This window comes from Macaca fascicularis, chromosome 16, assembly GCF_037993035.2.
Source record: "Macaca fascicularis isolate 582-1 chromosome 16, T2T-MFA8v1.1".
NCBI classification, from domain to species: Eukaryota; Metazoa; Chordata; class Mammalia; order Primates; family Cercopithecidae; genus Macaca; species Macaca fascicularis.
The window spans coordinates 16,879,843-16,901,089 of NC_088390.1; the positions used below are offsets into that span (position 1 = coordinate 16,879,843).

Genomic DNA, 21,247 nt, shown 5'->3' on the forward strand with positions numbered 1-21,247 from the left:
ACTTTGGGAGGCCTAGGCAGGCGGATCACCTGAGGTCAGGAGTTCAAGACAAGCCTGGCCAACATGGAGAAACCTCATCTCTACTAAAAATACAAAAATTAGCCGGGCGTGATGGTGGGCGCTTTTAATCCCAGCTACTCAGGAGGCAGAGGCGGGAGAATTGCTTGAACCCTGGAGGCAGAGTTTGCAGTGAGCCGAGATCGCATCACTGCACTGCAGCCTGGGCAATAAGAGCGAAATTCTGTCCTAAAACAAACAAACAAACAAACAAAACAATAGCAGGTGTTATGACTGGGCATATGATGTCATTTGTTTCTCCTATTACTTTTATCTCTATATTACCATATAAAATTTTCAATCCAGTATTTTATAGCCCTGTGTTTAAACTGATTAGTACCCTTAAAAAAATAAGATTCTAGATATAAACTTGGTGGTTTAAGGCCCAGTAAACAGTAATCAAACAAACAATAGATTTGTCCTCATAAAGAGCATATGAAAGCCAAAGGTTTTTTTCTTTGTTGATCCTGCTTTGTATTACTCTGTTCTGTCCATTTTCTTTTCTGTAAGAAAACCCCAAAGAGATATAAAACAGTGGTGAATGGCCTCCAAATGACTGTTTGCCCTTGTTTTTTGAGCCAAAAACCTCTGGGAACAGGTCTTTAATTCTGGCAGCGGATTAGAACAAATGCTCAAAAATTCATGTTTTCTTCAAAAAATTTCAACTGGCGAGCTTTCACAATGTAAATTGTATACTTTTCACCCACATGCTCCCACAAACGTGCCTCTCTCTCATATTCATCCTCCTCTTCCAAAAGATCATACACCTGCTCTAAAAGCTGAACTCCCAGGCCCCGAATTACATCAGCTCTCAAGACTTCAACTAGTCTCCTGATCTTTTCAGAACCTCACATGGTAGCTGAAGGCAGTTCTTTGAAATGGAGTTCCTCTGCCTCTTCTGCAACTTTCCCATGAAGTATCAGTGTGTTCCGATATTTCCGATGAAGTTTGAATTCTGACACTCAATTTGCTACCAGGAGATCTTCACAGCTCGCTTTAGAATCCAGTTTCAGGTCATCAATTGTACCAAGGCATTAATTTCATTTGTCTGACCTTTCCCTTCCCTGGAATCCCCATCTGACTTATCAGTTGCACTTGTAGAAGAACTTAACTCATCCTCAGACAATGAATCGGTTTCCTTTCCTGAGGGACGCTGCAGTCAGAGGAGAGCCATCAGGCGGGATGGGTTGGTCTTCCTCCTGCGGTTTCCCTGGCCCTACTACACTCAAGAGAAGCTTTCCTCACTGAAGGGCCTGAAGAGAACATTTCTTCCTGAGACTGCTTTAGTTGCCTCCTCTCTGGCTGATAATGGTCAGTCCTTTGATGATGACGTCTCACTGCTCCTTGAACTGCTCAGACCCTGTGGCCACTCTACCTTGATTTTCAGCATCTTTTTTGTGTTGATGTGATATCCACTTTTCCAACAATGGGATGAGAGGGCAAAAATCGAGGAGGCGACTCTTGGAACTGTCTCTTTTCCCCTCTGTGCTCAGTCTGTTCTTTCTTCTTCTGCCATCACTGTTGAGACAGGGAAGGTTCAGATCTCGAGTTGTGTGGCTGTCAATCTGGGTGGATTCTGCCGTGTCTTTCTATAATACATTCACCAGCAACTTGATCCTGGTCCTTTGGCTTTTGTTCTTTGATTAGGGGCTGCAGAGCTTCATTGGTTCATTCTTTTCCCCAGTGACAACGTCAGAGGACCACGTGGGAATAAGGTTTTCAGGCTGAGCACTGGATTTAGTGTTGTCCTGCAGCAACCCCTCTTCCACTTGAGAAACACTGCATTTACCTGCTAACTCATTAGAGGCATCCAGGTGTCTTGGCTGATTCTCCTGAATGAAGCCATCGCTCCCTGAGTCCCTCCCTTTTGCTGGTAAGATGTCAATATTTACCCTACTGATTGTGGCTAGTTCTGTGGTATTGCTCAAGTCCTGTTTGTAGGTATGGGCTTTCAGGCTGGCACCTGACTTCAAGGGACCAGTTCCTAGGTCACTTGGCCAATTCCTAGGTTCCCCACTTTGATGATGTTTGTTCTTGTTAGGAAGACATTTTGAGTTTTCAGATCTCGATGAAGGGTGTGTTTTTCATGTAAATACTGCAAAGCCATGGCGATCTGTACAAATCACTCTGCCACCTGATTCTCAGGCAGAAGCTGCCCTTTCTGCTCCTTGAGTTTTCGGTACAGATCACCTCCTTCAAAGAAGCCCATGACAATGTCTCCTCCCTCCCATGACTCCTTGTAGGTGACAATGTTGGGATGCTTCAGCTGAGACAAGAGCTGGGCTTCCTGTTCAGCAGCTCGCCGCTCTTGGCTACAGGCATTTCGGAGGTTCAGTTATTTTTGTTTTGTTTTGTTTTGTTTTAGACAGAGTCTTGCTCTGTTGCCAGGCTGGAGTGCAGTGGCACAGTCTCGGTTCACTGCAACCTCTGCCTCCCGGGTTCAAGTGATTCTCCTGCCTCAGCCTCCCAAGTAGCTGGGACTACAGGCACATGCTAATTTTCGTATTAGCATGCCCAGCTAATTTGTGTATTTTTTAGTAGAGACAGGGTTTCACCATGTTGGCCAGATGGTCTCGATCTCTTGACCTTGTGATCCTCCCACCTCAGCCTCCCAAAGTGCTGGGATTACAGGCGTGAGCCACCACTCCCAGTCCCTTGGAGGTTCAGTGTTTTAATGACATACTGCTTGTCATCCTTCTGGTGATTCACAAGCATCACCTCTCCATAGCTCCCCTTGCCCATGACCCGCAGGTAGTGGTAGGCAGCCAGGGGCACATTCCCAGCGCTGGCCCAGAGTCAGGATGTGGCAACAACGGCAGGTAAGGCAGCAGGCAGCAGCAGGAGGCTCAGTTCACGCCCAATAGGCAGCAGTGGGGGCTACTGTTGAGGCAGCCATTCCCCGGGCAGGAGCGTGAGTTCCAGCCCAAGATGACACCACTGCCATAGCCTATTTATTTATATATATATTTTAAGAGGCAGGGTCTCACTATTGCCCAGGCTGGATTACAATGGTGCAATCATGGCTTGCTGCAGCATTGACCTCCCAAACTGAGGTGATCCTCCCACCTCAGCCTCCTGAGTAGCTAGGACTACAGGTGCACACCACCATGCCTGGCACATTTTTTTATTAAAAAAATTTTTTGGTACAGATGAGGTCTTGGCAAGCAACATTTTAAAATGCATTCTTTTGGACCATTCTTCTGTATTACACCTGGTGTTTCACTGTGAACCCTGAATATTTCTTCTTGCTTTACTTATTATATTTTATTATTTTATTTATTTATTCCTAAATAGAATAAGCAATATGGAGAGGCTGTCAACATGTATTCTAACCTGATTTATTATGGACCAAAGGACCTAAGTGCACATAAATTAAAATACTGTTTCTTTTGGATTTTTAGGATTTTAAAGGACCTAACAGTGTTTGCAATACATTGCCTACAGACCTCTATTTTACCCTGAAATGCAGCATTTATCCTGACCATGCTGCTTATCGCCTGTATTGGAGTGAGCAAACCAGAACATTTTGACATTCACTGGCCTCAGCAGAAGAGACCAGCTGAAGATCCTGGGCTTGAATGAGATTATCAACGACTTTACTATTCTAACCTATTAATGCTACAGCAAAGCCAGTACCCTAAAGTCTCACTACTAGAAAGATTTATACAAAGTCATATGCCATCAGAGTAGGATACATTGTTAGGCAGATCAAGATTTACTAGGGAAATAAAGATGCAATATTCCCCATCATAAATGATGACAGTCATATGACTAGCAAATTATAAGAATGGGATATATCTATATAAATACAATAAAGATAATGATAAACTTACATCTTAAAACTTCATTTGAAATTAAAATGACAATGTAAAATAATGCAAAATAGACTTAAGGCAACTGACACTATACCCATTAATCATAAATGCTTTAGGCAGATGATATGGTGAGGCTTTGTGTCCCACCCAAGTATCATCTTGAATTGTAATCCCCATAATTCCCACATGTCAAGGGAGAGACCAGGTGGAGGTAATTGAATCATCGGGGCAGTTTCCCCCATGCTGTTCTTGTGATACTGAGTGAGTTCTCATAAGATCTGATGGTTTTATAAGGGGCTCTTCCCCCTTCACTCAGCACTTCTTCCTGCTGCCTTATGAAGAAGGTACCTTGCTTCCCCTTCACCTTCCTCCATGACTGTAAGTTTCCCAAGGCCTCCCCAACCATGCTCAACTGTGAGTCAATTAAATCTCTTTCCTTCATAAATTACCCAGTCTTGAGCACTTCTTTATAGCAGTTTGAAAATGGACTATTACAGCAGATAATCAGAAAATCATTAAGCAACATTATTTATGTCTTTTTTTCCCCTAAGATCAGCTTTGGAGGGACTCCTGGACATGGAAAAACAATGGCGTTCCTACATAAAAACTTTGATGGGTGTTTCAAAAACCTCTATTAGAATAGAGCAGATTATCATTGATTTGTCAAAGAAACACGAACCACAGATTCTCATTCCAGTAAGAAACTCTATTTGAGTTCAGTAGAAAAGGGAACTGCAATCTGTTTCATTAATTCAGTTTTAAAATATACATCTTCTGAAGGTACAGATTCTATATACTAAGTTCATGTTTGACTTCATTTTTACATATGTATGGAAAGATATGTGTAATTTTACAAAAGTGTTAAAGTGTAATCATATAAAGGTTTTTAAATGCAATATCTTTTCTAAAATTGTGGTAAGAGCATGTAACATGAGATCTACTCTCTTAACAAAACTTTAAGTGTATGATAAAGTGTTTTTAACTATAGGCAGGTTGTTGTACAGCAGATCACCAGAATTTATTCATCTTGCATGTAACACACTTTATATTGGTTGTATAGCAACTCCTCATTTCTTTCTGCTTCCAGCATTTCACAATCATTCTATTCTCTGCTTCTATGAGTTTGACTACTTTAGATACCTCATATAAGTGGAATCATGCAACTCTTAATTTCATTTACTTTTTATTTTATTTTTTGAGATGGAGTCTCACTCTATCGCCCAGGCTGGAGTGCAGTGGCACGATCGGGGCTTACTACTAGCTCCGCCCCCTGGGTTCTCACCATTCTCCTGCCTCAGCCTCCCGAGTAGCTGGGACTACAGGCCCCTGCCACCATGCCCGGCTAATTTTTTTGTATTTTTAGTAGAGACAGGGTTTCACCATGTTCACCAGGGTGGTCTCGATTTCCTGACCTCATGATCCGCCCACCTCAGCCTCCCAAAGTGCTGGGATTACCAAGGTTGAGCCATCGCGCCCAGTCTACTTTTAAAAATTTCCTTTTCTGTCCTCAATTTATTTCTGCTCTACTGTGATTTCCCTTTTTTTGCCTAACTTTAGGCTTTGTTTATTCTTCTTCTAGTTTTTTGAGGTGTAAAGTTTCGTATTTGATTTGAGATCTTTTTCAAAGTCAGCATTTATTATTCATTTCCTTCCTGGCACTGCTTTGCTGCATCCCATAAGTTTTGGTATGCTGTGTTTTCATTTTCATTTGTCACAAGATGTTTTCTGATTTCTCTTTTGATTTCTTCTTTGACACATTGGTTGTTCAAAAATATGTTCTTTAATTTCCAGATATTTGTGAGATTTCCAGTTTTCCTTTAGCTGTTAATTTCTAGTTTTATTTCATTGTGGTCAGAAAAGACACTTAATATGAACTCAGTGTTTTAGTGTTTGTTGAGACTTATTTTTTGGCCCAATATGTGATCTGTTCTGAATAATGTTCTGTGTCCTTCGAAGAATGTGCGTTCTTCTGCAACTGGGTGGAATGTTCTGTCTGTCTGGTCCATTTGGTCAGCAGTGTTGTTCAACTCTGCTGTGTCCTTATTGATTTTATATGTAGATGTTCTATCCATTATTGAAAGCTGGGTATTGAAGGCTACTTTTATTGAATTGTTGTCTCTTTCTCTTCTCTCAGTTCAGTTCTCCCAATGTTTGTTTTATATACAGTATTTAAGTGTTCTGATGTTGGTTGTATATATGTTTATAGTTGTTCTATCTTTCTGGTGAATTGACCCTTTTATCATTTTATGATGTCCGTCTTTGTCTCTGGTGACAATTTTTGACTGAAAGTCTATTTTGTCTGAGATAAGTTTAGACACACCTACTCTATTTTGGTTCCAACTTGCATGGATGATCTTTTAACCATTCTTTCACTTTCGGCCTATGAGTGTCCTTGTATCTAAGTGAGTCTCTTATAGACAACTTTTAGTTAGATCTTGTTTTTTATCCATTCAGCCACTCTGTGTCTTTTAATTGGGGAGTTTAGTTTATTCACACTTGAAGTAATTTTTGATAAAGAAATTGAACTACTTTTGTTCATAACACTTCTCACACCAAATGTGTGGATTTTTTCCTGCTGACATCAAATATGTGGTATCTTTTTAAGCACCAGTTATCCAGTTCTCTGGACACCAATTGTGTGTCCTATAATTGAATAAAACACTGACTACCCAGAGTAGTGTCAGACTCCACAGTTTATTTTATTTTAATTAATTAATTAAGTAATACTATTATTATTTTTTGAGACAAGATCTCACTCTGACACCAGGCTGGAGTGCAGTGGTGTGATCATAGCTCTCTGCAGCCTCAACCTCCTAGGCTCAAGCTATTCTTTCACCTCAGTCTTCCCAATAGCCGGGACTAAAGCTACTCATGTGCCACCACACCTAGATGATTTTTGTATTTTCTAGACAGGGTCTCACTGGGTTGCCCAAGCTGGTCTTGAACTCTTGGGCTTAAGCTATATGCCCACCTCAGCCTCACAAAGGGCTAGGAATTACAGACATGATCCACCACATCCAGCTGCTACTTTTTAATTTTAACAGAAAGAACAGATCTGAACTCATATGCTTCTAGTAAAAATGAGTCAAGATGTATAAAGACAAAAGTTGACTAAACTAGAAGAAGAAATTTATAAATCAACCATGATAGAAAGAGGCTTAAATATACATCTGTTAGTAATTGGTAAGTCAGTTGGACAAAAATTAGTAAGGAAATAGAGTTAACAACAAAACGAACAGCTTGATTTGTTAGAACAAAACTAAAGAATACATAATTTTCTCAAGCACACATGGCATGTTTTTAAAAACTGGTTGCCCAGCCGGTTGCGGTGGCTCACGCCTGTAATCCCAGCACTTTGGGAGGGTGAGGCGGGTGGATCTTGAGATCAGGAGTTCAAGACCAGCCTGGCCAAGATGGTGAAACCCAGTCTCTACTAAAAATACAAAAAATTAACTGGGCGTGGTGGCAGGCGCCTGTAATCCCAGCTACTTGGGAGGCTGAGGCAGGAGAATCACTTGAAATCGGAGGGCAGAGGTTGCAGTGAGCTGAGATTGCACCACTGCACTCCAGTCTGGGCAACAGAGCGAGACTCCATCTCAAAAAAAAAAAAGAAAAAGAAAAAAGAAATGCCTACACATTCAGCAAGGTACATTGCAAACAATAAAATGAAAAACACTCTATTATTATAATATCTGCCTAAATACATACAACTTGCATCATGATTTTATATATGTATTTTCAGGACTCTGTACGCATTGTCAATGTTTAAAGCAGAATTAATGTTTAGTTTTTTCTACATTAAAAAATACAGTTTTTGACCAGGTGCGGTGGCTCACGTCTGTGATCCCAGCACTTTGGGAGGCTGAGGTGGGCAGATCACCAGGTCAGGAGATTGAGACCATCCTGGCTAACATGGTGAAACCCCTTCTCTACTAAAACTACAAAAAAATTAGCCGAGGCCGGGCGCGGTGGCTCAAGCCTGTAATCCCAGCACTTTGGGAGGCCGAGACGGGCGGATCACGAGGTCAGGAGATCGAGACCATCCTGGTTAACACGGTGAAACCCCGTCTCTACTAAAAAATACAAAAAACTAGCCGGCCGAGGTGGCGGACGCCTGTAGTCCCAGCTACTCAGGAGGTGGAGGCAGGAGAATGGCATGAACCCGGGAGGTGGAGCTTGCAGTGAGCTGAGATCCGGCCACTGCACTCCAGCCTGGGTGACAGCGCGAGACTCTGTCTCAAAAAAAAAAAAAAAAAAATTAGCCAGGCTTGGTGGCGGGCACCTGTAGTCCCAGCTGCTCGGGAGGCTGAGGCAGGAGAATGATGTGAACCCAGGAAGTGGAGCTTGCAGTGAGCTGAGATCATGCCACTGCACTCTAGCCTGGGGGACAGAGTGAGACTCGGTTAAAAAAAAAAAAAAATTGTTTTTAATTAGTTCCTCAAGATTCAAACATCCACAGTGAATAACAAATACACTTGCATTTTTACTCTAGGATGTTTTTTTAAAACAGCAATCATAGGAATTAAAATGTTTATATGTGATGTTACAGATAGGTTGATATTTAACACCAGAAATTAATTCGGTGTATTATCCTCACATTTATAATAAAACAAATGTCCAGGTTCACTCCCCCTATAATCTGGTGGTTCCTTCTGCCTTGTTGACCACTGGTTCCAAACACAGCTAGATAGTACTATGTTGGCAATAATCTACGGGCTTTCCTTAGGGGGAATCATAGGGGCTTACCCAGATAAAGCCATGCCATTTTATTTTGTCTGATTTTGGTAGCAGCCTGATTCAATAAAACAATTTCTTAACGTTTAGGATATTCATTTTATATTTCTTCCTGTCTTGCCAAATATTCTGCTGGTCACTTTATTAAAAATTTTAGACAGGATATAAACTTAACAATGCTAACTTTTCTATCTGAAATGAGGGTTCTGAACCTAAACAGAATTTGAATGACTACTAAGTCATTCATATTTTTTAGTGCAAAGCTATTCGTTTGGGTCATATTAAATTGTTGACCTGCAAAAGTGGTAGTTTTACATGCTTCAATCTGTATATCTTGGAGTGAGTGGTGGCTTTGTGATTGTTAGGAATTAAAACTTACTAAGTTCTACACGAATAAAGGGCATCAGAAAGGTAAAACTAGATGAGCGATTATTTGTCCATAAATCAGAAATACACGTATAATTGAAGTATTACAACAACAAATATGAACATCTTAAGAGCTATAGAAAAATTGCCTTACTCTGTCCAGAGGGGAGGTTGTTGGTCCAGCCAGCTCACCTGCCAGGTCTCTGGCTCCTATGCTAGACCTTTATGTGTTGGAACCACAGATACTAGTGTTTCCCCAAGTATTTACTTACATGATGATATTATTGTTGTCGTTATTATTATTGGTAATATCCATCAGATTTCCTGGGGGCATGAATGATACTTATGTCCACATGCCCCACCCACAGGCCTGGCAAATACAAGATATGCAGTAAGTGTCGATGCACAGGTGGTGACAGTCATTGGCCAAGCACTTTCCCATGCATTATCCTACACAATAACTTTAAGAACGCATTGTATCATACCTTTATCTTGCTCTTGAATCAGTATTTTTTTATTTTTAAATTTATAACATCAATGAGTAAGGAAATGCCTAATAATCACAATAGGAATCTCTTAGGACTTTAGCAATAAAGTTCTGATAAATTGAAATCCTAAATCTTCTCAGTCAGGTGCTTTTATGGTGAAGGCAGATTGCTATTCCTTGCATGGTAACTGCATTTAAGTTTTATGCAGTGGCTACATTGGAAAAAGCAGTGGCGTGCTTAATTGCATGGAGAATGTAATCTCACGTCTGCACCCACGACCAGTTGCTTTTCTGTGGTCAGGTTTATGAACAGTGAATACTGATCCTCAGATGACCTCACTAAATACATTACTGTGTTTGTAAGTGTTCACATGAGCATTTTGATTTCCCTACTATTATGGATGAAAAAAAGAGTCGAATTCTGTAAAATATCTGAGGAGATTTATTCTGAGCCAAATATGAGTGACCAATGGTCCGTGACACAACCCTCAGGAGATCCTGAGAGCATGTGCCCAAGGTTGTTGGGGCACAGTCTATTTTATACATTTTAGGGAGACACGAGACTCGGTCAGATACATGTAAGATGCACATTGGTTCAGTCTGGAAAGGCAGCAAGAAGCGGGGAAGGGGAAGCTTCCAGATTATGGGTAGATGGAACAATTTTCTGATTGCCAGTTGGTTGAAAGAGTTAAGTTATTAACTGGACGACTTGGAATCGGTAGAAAGGAGTGTCTGGGTTATGATGATAAGGAGTTGTGGAGACCAAAGTTTATCATGTAGATGAAGCCTCCAGGTAGCAGGCTTCAGAGAGAAGAAATTGAAAATGTTTCTCAGCAGACTCAGTTTGTTCCGTCGGTAATTCCAAAAGGGAGGAGGGTGTAATGAGGCACCCCTTGTCCCCCATCATGGCCTGAACCAGTCCCTCAGGTTAGCCTTGGAATGCCCTTGCCCAGAGGAGGGGTCCATTCAGATGGCCAGTGGGCTTAGAATTGTATTTTTGGTTTACATTATGTATTTACAAATGTAACTTAATACCTCTTGAACTGCAATGAAAGGTTATTATTTACTGTGTGTTGTTCAGAATAACATTAAGGTAGTTGTATTTGCTTCCTAAGGCCAGTGACACAGAAGTTCTTTCCCATGAGGAGCTCCTGCTGGTCACTCAGGTTGTGAGGATGGACACACAGCAGCCATGCTCTGAAGCGGCTTACATGCTGGGGCCTCTGCTCTGCCAAAGGGACAGTAAGTAGTGGCAAGAGGAACTGTCTTGGCCCACTAATAATACATGTCCATGTTTTATGGGAAATTTACCTGCATGGGTTAATAACAATATTGTCTGCCCTGGCAGTCTGTGTTTCATTAGGAATAATTAACTTGAAAAAGCAATGTATCTTATAATTGGGAAAAAGGTGATAAAAATTATATTACCTCTGGGTTATGTCTCTTTGATACAGTGTTTAAATAAGACCACAGCTGTAAAGACTAATGGAATCATCTGAAATATTTTATCACTTGCTAGCAATATCACCTATTGAAATGTTTTCATTAGGTGAAACTATTTTATCACCTATTTTACCAAAAGCTAAGATCACTAAAATTGGTCAGCAAATGAGAAAATGTGAGGACAGAGCCATCAGGCCTATTGGCTCGTTAGCACCTCTGACAACTCTGCATGTTCACAGGGAAACCTCCATGACCTCAGCTCCCCCAAAATAGGCAAAATGAAACGCATGTATTCTAGCTTTGATCTCGTCTCTCATGAATATGCTCTGTCCAGGACTTCTCTGTCATCACTCCCCAGAAGCTGGAAGAAAGCCACAGCCATGCCAGGAGTGGAGCCAGAGTGTGCAGGACACGGCAGCAGCACCCACATGTGATGGGCTGTCTACACACAAGGTGGGTGTGCCCATGGAGCAGGTCGCAGAGAAACTGTGGGAGATCACAGACTGCAGAGATCATTCTGGCATTTGGCACTCTAAGGAAAGTATAAGGCAATTCTGTCTGATTATTTAAAATAGAATTGTTTCTGTCCCAAACCCATTTACTTTAGGAGGAGATAGGATTCCATTCTTGAGACGCCTGTGGCTGCTTCTGTTGGATTTGGTGGCAGTCCTTTCTGCATGTCTCAGAGGATCATCAGTGCAACACCCTGAGGAAAGCAGTAACATAGAAATTACACAGTTCTACTGGAGATTCACCTTTATCCAAATCGAAGATGAAGCATTTTGGGGGCAATAATAGGATGTTAGTTGTTAATTCTGGGTCCTGGGAATATGAGGGAGTTTAGTTATCTATATTTTATATTCCTCTTTGTTTAAAATTTAGTAAGTTTCCAGCACTTTGGGAGGCCGAGACGGGCGGATCACGAGGTCAGGAGATCGAGACCATCCTGGTTAACACGGTGAAACCTCGTCTCTACTAAAAAAAATACAAAAAACTAGCCGGGCGAGGTGGCGGGCGCCTGTAGTCCCAGCTACTCGGGAGGCTGAGGCAGGAGAATGGCGTAAACCCGGGAGGCGGAGCTTGCAGTGAGCTGAGATCCGGCCACTGCACTCCAGCCTGGGCGACAGAGCGAGACTCCGTCTCAAAAAAAAAAAAAAAAAAAAGGCCGGGCGCGGTGGCTCAAGTCTGTAATCCCAGCACTTTGGGAGGCCGAGACGGGCGGATCACGAGGTCAGGAGATCGAGACCATCCTGGCTAACACAGTGAAACCCCGTCTCTACTAAAAATACAAAAACTTAGCCGGGCGAGGTGGTAGGCGCCTGTAGTCCCAGCTACTCGGGAGGCGAGGCAGGAGAATGGCGTGAACCCGGGAGGCGGAGCTTGCAGTGAGCTGAGATCCGGCCACTGCACTCCAGCCTGGGTGACAGAGCGAGACTCCATCTCAAAAAAAAAAAATAATAATAATAATAAGTTTAAAAAAACATCAAAATGCCATGATTATTTTACTTTGAGATATTTAAGGATTACGGACACTTTAAAAATATACACAAAGTAAGAGTCTGGCACATACATATGCCAAACATAGCAAAACTGTGTCATTCCAGAGATTTTGGCATGTTGAATGGGCACTGTGGTGTTCTACAATCTTCAAGAACAGTACACTTACACCTTCAGTAAGAACTCCAGCTTCCCTGCAGCTTTATTTCCTGAAGAGGTCATGCTGACCAGAGAGGCGGCCACACTGAGCTCCCGAACCACCGTCCCCTCGCTTACAGCTCTGCAAGAGCTCCTTCCGCGAGGAATACCTTCCAGTTGTTCTCACCTTAAATGGTGAGTGTCCTCAGCGTAACAAGAGTGAGGCCAAATATTATAACCATAACAAGGTGGGGCCTTTCAGTGTTCAAACCACAAACAAGAAACTCGACAGCATATCCTGCAACTGTCATTTTATTAGCATTGGTTTATTTTTCATTATAGCCCTAAATATTTATCCAAAAAAGTTAAATTTTGGTGATTAAAATTAAGATACCTTTCTTCCATAAGATTTTGATCGTTTTTATGTATTTGATGTGAAATTGTGCTTCTGCTTGTCTGGAAGCCTTTCCTTCTCTATATGAATACATTTTAAATCAATTTACTTTGAAATAAGACCTATTATCTCATCTATGGAAATTATTTCCTCCTCCTAAACAAAGTAGCACTTAACCCATGTAAAAGCTGGTATCCATGTGCATAGATACCCGCAGCTGCTCTTCATCCATCGGTAGCTGGGAAGTGGCTCATGTCATCCCTGCATGAAACAGAGAAGTGGAGCGGGAGTTACCCAGCCTGTGCCCCACCAGGGCTTTTTCAGGCGTGGACATTGGAGAGCAAAACCAGCCTTCAACCTTGCCTCGTGGCACACGAGAGGAGAAACTTCTGGAAGCACCTCCACACTCTCTAATAGGATCTGGCATAGGCATCAAGGTAGAGAGTCTATCTGTGAAGACCATTGTGTGGGTAAAGGGTTTAGATATTGTAGTAAACCACTTACTTCTCTTTCCCATGTTCCTTGATTATGGCGGAAACATTAGAAAAAAAAATCCCGGTTGTGCAAAGAAAAATTATGCAAATGTCAGTAATACATTCAAATGTATTAAAATAAGTCATATTAAAAGAAGTTATTAAAAAATGTTTTCAGGGTTCATCCATGTTGTAAGAGGTATCAGAACTTCACTCCTTTTTATGCCTTAATTATATTTTATTGTTTGTATATACTATAGTTTTTAAATCCAGTCATCTGCTGGGTTGTTTCCACGTTTTGACAATTGTCACTACAGCTACTTTCACTTTTTTTTTTTTTTGAGATGGAGTCTTACTCTGTCGCCCAGGCTGGAGTGCAGTGGCACAATCTTGGCTCACTGCAAGCTCCGCCTCCCTTGTTCAAGCGATTCTCCTGCCTCAGCCTCCAGAGTAGCTGGAACTGCAGGTACCCACCACCACACCTGGCTAATTTTTTGTATTTTTAGTAGAGAGGGGGTTTCATCGTGTTAGCCAGGATGGTCTCGATGTCCTGCCCTTGTGATCCGCCCACCTCTGCCTCCCAAAGTGCTGGGATTACAGGCGTGAGCCACCGCACCAGGCCAACATTTTTTTACAAACAGAAGTTAAATGCTTATAAAACTGAATGGTAATGCGGTATTGCCTAAGTTCTTGCCATTTAATAATATAAATATCACATTAATAATAACTTAGAGACTCACTCAGTTTTCATATGCTTAATTTCACCTTTTTCCTTTATTGAATGAAAATAGGGGGACTTGATTGTTGGTGTTTTTTGTTTATTTGTTTTGTTTTTGAGATGGAATCTCGCTCTGTTGCCCAGGCTGGAGTGCAGTGGCGCGATCTTGGCTCACTGCAAGCTCTGCCTCCCAGGTTCACGCCATTCTCCTGCCTCAGCCTCCTAAGTAGTTGGGACTACAGGTGCCTGCCACCACGCCCGCCTAATTTTTTTGTATTTTTAGTAGAGATGGGGTTTCACCATGTTAGCCTGGATGGTCTCAATCTCCTGACTTCGTGATACGCCTGACTTGGCCTCCCAAAGTGCTGGGATTACAGGCGTGAGCCACCTCGCCCGGCTGATTGTTGGTGTTTTTTAAGACTTGGGTTCTCACTCTGTCACCCAGGCTGGAGTACAGTGGTGCAATCACAGCTCACTGCCACCTACAACTCCTGGGCTCAAGGAATCCTCTTGCCTCAGCCTCCTGAGTAGCTGGGACTACAGGCATGCACCACCACACACAGCTGAAAATGGGGAAACTTGGAAAAGGTATTGTTTATTATAACCTATTTGGTCTTGACTTTTGAAATAATTAGAATTGGATTTAAAATTTGGTCCTGGAATAGCCATAATTGATCATTATTCCAGGAAAAGTAAATATTGGTGCACCCAAGTAAATGCTTAATAGATTTGAATTGTATTAAATAAATTAAAACAAAATGTGCTTTAGAACCTGCATTCACAGTTTAGTACTTCACTGGTTTTAGTTTACTTGGTAGCCAAATGTTGTCTAGTTTATGATAGTGACAACTGGGGATATGCCAATGATAATTTCTGTAAAACTCTGTTTTGGCCAATTAAAATTGTTACTCCAAGAATGTAAGACTTAGAGCAAAAATTTATAATAAATCCTAAAGAGAAGAGATACGCATTCAGCACTGTTCCTCCTTAGATCTTGCTATGACGTAACTTATAGTCAAGGTGTTTTGTTTTGTTTAACAATATTTAACAATGAGATTGTCAAATTATCATTGATATTTGACCATTTAAAATACGAAGCTCTTCTCACTGGTTGTCCTTTACCTGGCAGGGAAATGTTTGATTTATCATAGTGACTACTGGAGACGTGCCAGTGGGAACCCATTCCCACTGGGTACAAAATAACAAGGCTACAGCCAATTTACCTGAAGGAAAAATCAAGATTTGGCTTAAATAGGAATACATATTTATGTATGCACCAGAGACCAGGTGCAGTGGCTCATGCCTATAATCCCAGCACTTTGGGAGGCCGAGGCAGGAGAATCACTTGAGGTAAGGAATTCAAGACGAGCCTCGCTAACAAGGCCCTGTCTCTACTTAAAATACAAAAATTAGCCGGGCGTGGTGGCGGCAGCTGTAATCCTGGCTACTACTTGGGAGACTGAGGCAGGAGAATCGCTTGAACCTGGGAGACAGAGGTTGCAGTGAGCTGAGACTGCGCCATTGCCCTCCAGCTTGGGCAACAAGAGCAAAACTCATCTCAAAAAAAAATAATAATAATTAATTAATTAAAAATAAAAATTAAATTAAAAGCTCCAGAGTATTTAAATTATGCATCGTCACTTGGTTTTGAAAAATAACAGTTTTATGTTGAATCTGTATATAGCATACATTTTTCCACTTGCATTACAAAGTTCCTGTTGATATAAGAAAAGCTTTGGCCGAGTGCGGTGGCTCATGCCTGTAATCCCAGCACTTTGGGAGGCTACGGCAGGTAGATCATGATGTCAGGAGATCGAGACCATCCTGGCTAACACAGTGAAACCCTGTCTCTATTAAAAATACACACACACAAAAAAAGTAGCTGGGTGTTTTGGCAGGTGCCTGTAGTCCCAGCTACTCAGTAGGCTGAGGCAGGAAAATGGCATGAACCTGGGAGGTGGAGCTTACAGTGAGCCGAGATCAAGCCACTGCACTCCAGCTTGGGCGACAGAGTGAGACTCCATCTCAAAAAAACAGAAAAAAGAAAAGCTTTGAGGTTTAAAATAAGTGTGTTTGTGAATTATACCAATTATAGATACTTAAAACATGAAAAAGCATAGAGGAAAAAGGGATAGACAGTGGGGTGGGGTGGAATTTGAGGTATTAGAGAAATTCTTTATGTAACAGTTTCCCCCTTTCCAAATCTTCTATTGTTTGATGTTAGTTTCTTTAACCTTTGTAATAGCACTAATGCTATTGGCTTATTTTTATCATTTTTCTTGAATTTCCTTTGAGTCCCCTTCTATTATCAAAATTGCTTACTGGCCTGTCACAATGGCTCATGCCTATAATCCCAGCACTTTGAGAGGCCAAGGTGAAAGGACTGCTTGAGGCCAGAAGTTCGAGACCAGCCTAAGCAACATAGTGAGAGACCTCATGTCTACAAAAAGTTTTTGAAAAATTAGCTGGGTGTGGTGGCACATGCCTGTAGTCCCATCTACTTAGGAGGCTGAGGCTGCAGTGAGCTATGATCATGCCACCACATTCCAGCTTGGGCAACAGAGCAAGATCTTGTCCCCCTGGGGGGGCGGAGGGACCACTCACCATTTTACCGTTTCAACATTTGCTTCTTGTAGGAACATTTAATAGGTTAACCAGATTACACGGAGACAGAATTCTTTTTCATTATAGACAGAATTCAATGATTCAATGCTGTCAAATCCCTTATGTTGGAGGCAATTTTAAGAAAGAAAAAGAAAGAGTATTTCCCCCATGACATGGATCAGAGGCCCTAAATTGCAAATGCAGGAAGCATTGGCTATGCTGAAAGAAGCTCCTTGTCATATTCATAATTTCCCAGTGAGAGACAAGGTAGAAACTGCTCTCGGCTGAGCGCACATGTCATCCTAAATGCTACCTGTGAGACCACCAGGACCTTCCAAGAAAAATGCTTCCACACTGACTCCCTCACTTGGCAATCAGGCATAATGTAAGAAACTTAGCATTTTTCTAACAATTCAGGAAAGCTGAAATCAAAGCAGACATCAACTTCACAAATGATATATTAATCTGAGCTCAAATATGGAAATTATTATTATTATTATTATTATTATGAGTTGGAGTCTCACTCTGTCACTCAGGCTGGAGTGCAATGGCATGATCTTGGCTCACTGCAACCTCTGCCTTTCGGGTTCAAGCAATTCTCCTGCCTCAGCCTCTGGAGTAGCTGGGATTACAGGGCACCTGCCACCACGCCTGGCTAATTTTTGTATTTTTAGTAGAGAGGGGGTTTCACCATGTTGGTCAGGCTAGTCTCGAACTCCTGACCTTGCGATCCACCCACCTCAGCCTCCCAAAGTGCTGGGATTACAGGCAGGAGTCACCGTGCCCAGCCAGAAATTATGTAATGATAAAACTAGATTTAAGTGTGTGGGAAGAAGAGAAATAACTGTTCATTTTCTTTTAGCAAATGAATACATTTAAGGCTGTGGCTTGGGTCCTGCCTTGCCTGTGGGTTGAGGTGAGATGTATCCAGTGCTCCCCGTTACTCTTGCAAACAGGACCTAAATATTCCGCAGACATTTTTTCCAGCTACCGGTGATTTTCCATAAAAACATACTTTACTATTTAGGCATTACATTCTTAATGCCTTTATTATGTTTTCTTCTTCACAAATAATTACATTGAAATATAAATAAGTTTTCACCTTCTTTCCAGGTATGCCTTTGGACAGTCCCAGCTATTCAGGAGGCTGAGGTGGGAGGATCTCTTGAGCCTGGGAGTTCAAGGCTGTAGTGAGCCATGATTGCATCACTGCACTCCAACCTGGGCAATAGAGTGAGACCCTGCCTCAAAAAAATAGTTAATTCTTTTCTTTTTGTTCATATATAAATTGTACATTTTAAAATATTTAAATATCATTTGGAGCAAATCCCCCTGTGGCATGTTTATGATTCCTGCTTTGGTACTTGAGACTCAGCCAGGTCTGTTTTGTCCTAAACAACTGCTGGGATCTTTGTTGTTTTTTCAGCCATTTGTACATTGATTCTCCTGGTCATTTCTTTTACCCCTGTGTATAATAGCACAAACCTGGGAATGTTAGAGAAGACACATGAATGGGCATTTAAAATATGTTGAGAAGCACAGTAACTATTAAAACTAACACGGCTTTCAAACAGATGATGATTAATAAAATTGTGGCTTCTTATTTTTCTAACAGGAAATGCTATGAATTTTAGTGCACTAAAAACCAATGTGTAACAGAGAGTGCAGCCTGATTTTTAAATTTTGTTTAAAACAGTGTCATAGTGTAGGAAACCAGAAAGAATTGGAAACACAAATGAAAGAAAGAGACTGCTCCCTGCAACTTTTAGCCATGAGAGTAACAGTATACATTTAGATAGAAAAGGCTATGAGATTCCAAAAAATTCAAAGACAATATTGAGTTTCAGAGAATAGCGGGATATAACCCAGTCCTTGGTGGTCAGCTGAACCATATTATGATTGTTTTTAACATGGAAGGAAGAAGACTCTGCTCTCTTTTTAAAAACCTGCTGTTGAGCTGTGTACTCTCTGCCCCAGCCGATAGTCACAGCCTTGTCCTTACTGTGAGCAGAGTGAGGAACTGATCATCTCACTAGTGTGCAAGCTCTCAGACTTGTTCTTTACTAGAGTAGGTGCAGTCTGGGTGCAGTGATGGCTTCTCTCTGTGCCCAGAGGGCTGCTCCCTCCTTCACTGCCAGGACAGATGTCAGTGTGTGTTCTCCCAGCCAGTAGGACAGATGCAGTCAGTAAACAAAACAAACAAACACAGACACACACAAACACCTTCCTGGCTCAGCAACCCTGACCCCTGACAGCAGAGATGAATCATGTTACTCAAAGTAGAAAGTTGCCATCAGTAAGTGAAACTCACAAAAGGGTATCTTAAAAGACAATTGCTTTAAATTTAACATCTATAAATTAATATGGCTGGGCATGGTGGCTCACACCTGTAATCTCAGCACTTTGGGAAACCAAGGTGGGCAGATCATCTGAGGACAAGAGTTCGAGACCAGCCTGACCAACATGGAGAAACCCTGTCTCTACTAAAAATACAAAGTTAGCCAGGCGTGGTGACGCATGCCTATAATCCTAGCTACTGGGGAGGCTGAGACAGGAGAGTAGCTTGAACTCAGGAGGCAGAGCTTGCAGTGAGCTGAGATTATGCCATTGCACTCAAGCCTGGCAACAAGAGTGCGACTCCATCTCAAAAAAAAAAAATTGCAGTTGATTATGGAGATTGATTAAGAAGTAAACTGCATGATAGAAAGGGGAACATATTAATCAAAAGTAGAATAATAAATTTCATTGTATAATTTTTTTCTTTTTCTCCAAGTTAATATATAAAGGACAATAGCATAGAATTAAGGGTGTTTGTTTTTATTCAAGAATGATTTTTTTTTTTTTTTTTTTTTTTTTTTTTTTTTTTAGGCAGAGTCTCCCTCTGTTGCCCAGGCTGGAGTGCAGTGGCATGATCTCAGCTCACTGCAACCTCCACTTCCTGGGTTCAAGGGATTCTCATCCCTCAGCCTCCTGAGTTGCTGGGATTACAGGTGCTGAGCCACCACACCCGGCCAGGAATATTTACCTTTTTTTTTTTTTTTGAGACAGAGTCTCGTTCTGTCGCCCAGGCTGGAGTGCAGTGGCACGATCTCGGCTCACTGCAAGCTCTGCCTCCCGGGTTCATGCCTTTCTCCTGCCTCAGCCTCCCCAGTGGGTGGGACCACAGGGGCCCACCACCACTCCTGGCTAAATTTTTCTATTCTTTTAGTAGATACGGAGTTTCACCATGTTAGCCAAGATGGACTCAATCTCCTGACCTTGTGATCCGCCTGCCTCGGCCTCCCAGAGTGCTGGGATTACAGGCGTGAGCCATCACACCCAGCCAAGAATATTTTCAAAAGCATATCTCTCAGGCTATAAAAATTGAAGTTCAAATTGTGTAATCAAGTTTATAGCCTGAAGCAATTGGATCTATTAAAATAATAAGTATTCGTTTTATTTCTAAGTAAAAGAGATAAATCAAAGGCCAATAAAGCATTTCACTTGGGAAAACTTTCTTTTCGGATGGTTTTCATTCTGATTCTGCTGTTACTTTCAGATCAGTTAATACATAGAAGACGACTACAATTTTGTGTTCAGATTTAGAGTATAAACCAAGTCTCATTTCATTAACTAATATAGACCAATGGGTTGGTTAAGAAAGGAACCATTAATTTTACAAAGAGAGTTATCCTAAACTGTGACCAGTTTTCCAGTACTTAATTCTTTTTGTAAAAAAGAATTCATTCTTTTTTTAAATGGCAAATAAAATTGTATATATGTTGTGTAAAACCTGTGTAGAAATAAGCAGATTGTGGAATGATTACATTGCACTCAGGAACATATGCATACTTACTTTTTTGGTGAGAACACTTCTTGATTTTCAAGAATACAATACATTAACTGCAGTCACCATGTTGAGCAATGTATCTCTTAAAATTATTCCTCCTGTCTAACTACAATTTTGAATGCTTTCACTGTCTCCCCAAGTCCCTGCCTCCCAGCCCCTGGTAACCTCCATTCCACATCCTGCTTCTGTGAGTTCCATTGTTTACATTCCACATAAGTCAGATCACGTGGTAGTTGTCTTTTTGTGCCTGGCTCATTTCACTTAACACAATGTGCTCCATTAACCTCCTGTGAATCCCAGTTTCTAACCTGCAATTGCTCTAAGTGTTTTCATTCCCTTTTCATGGTTTCTACTAAGAATTCCAGAGCTCAGCTGCAATGTGTTCACTGCTTTGGAAGTTATTCATTGTTTTTCTTTACTTCTTGTCCATGGACACACAAATAAATTGTCTGGTGCAAGTGCAGCGGCTATATGCCCTTCCTGTGAAGGCAGGCCGGTTTGACATCTATTAAGCAAATCCATCTCAGCATTCTTAACAGCATTTATATTGTTTGATATCAGGCTCAGCAATTTGAAAAATATGCCTCTGTCTTTGTAAGACTACCAATGGATTGGAGACGACTTATGTAATATTCAACTCAGCAGATAATGTATATAAAAATTACTTCATATGATTTAATGATCTTGAATCG

The 21,247-nt window shown here is 41.4% G+C and overlaps 1 pseudogene; it reads right to left on the reverse strand.

The window, feature by feature from the left end:
- Nucleotides 1-621: 621 nt before the first annotated feature.
- Nucleotides 622-21,247, reverse strand: part of LOC102138683 (serine/threonine-protein kinase Nek4 pseudogene) — a 35,707-nt pseudogene continuing 15,081 nt past the window's right edge.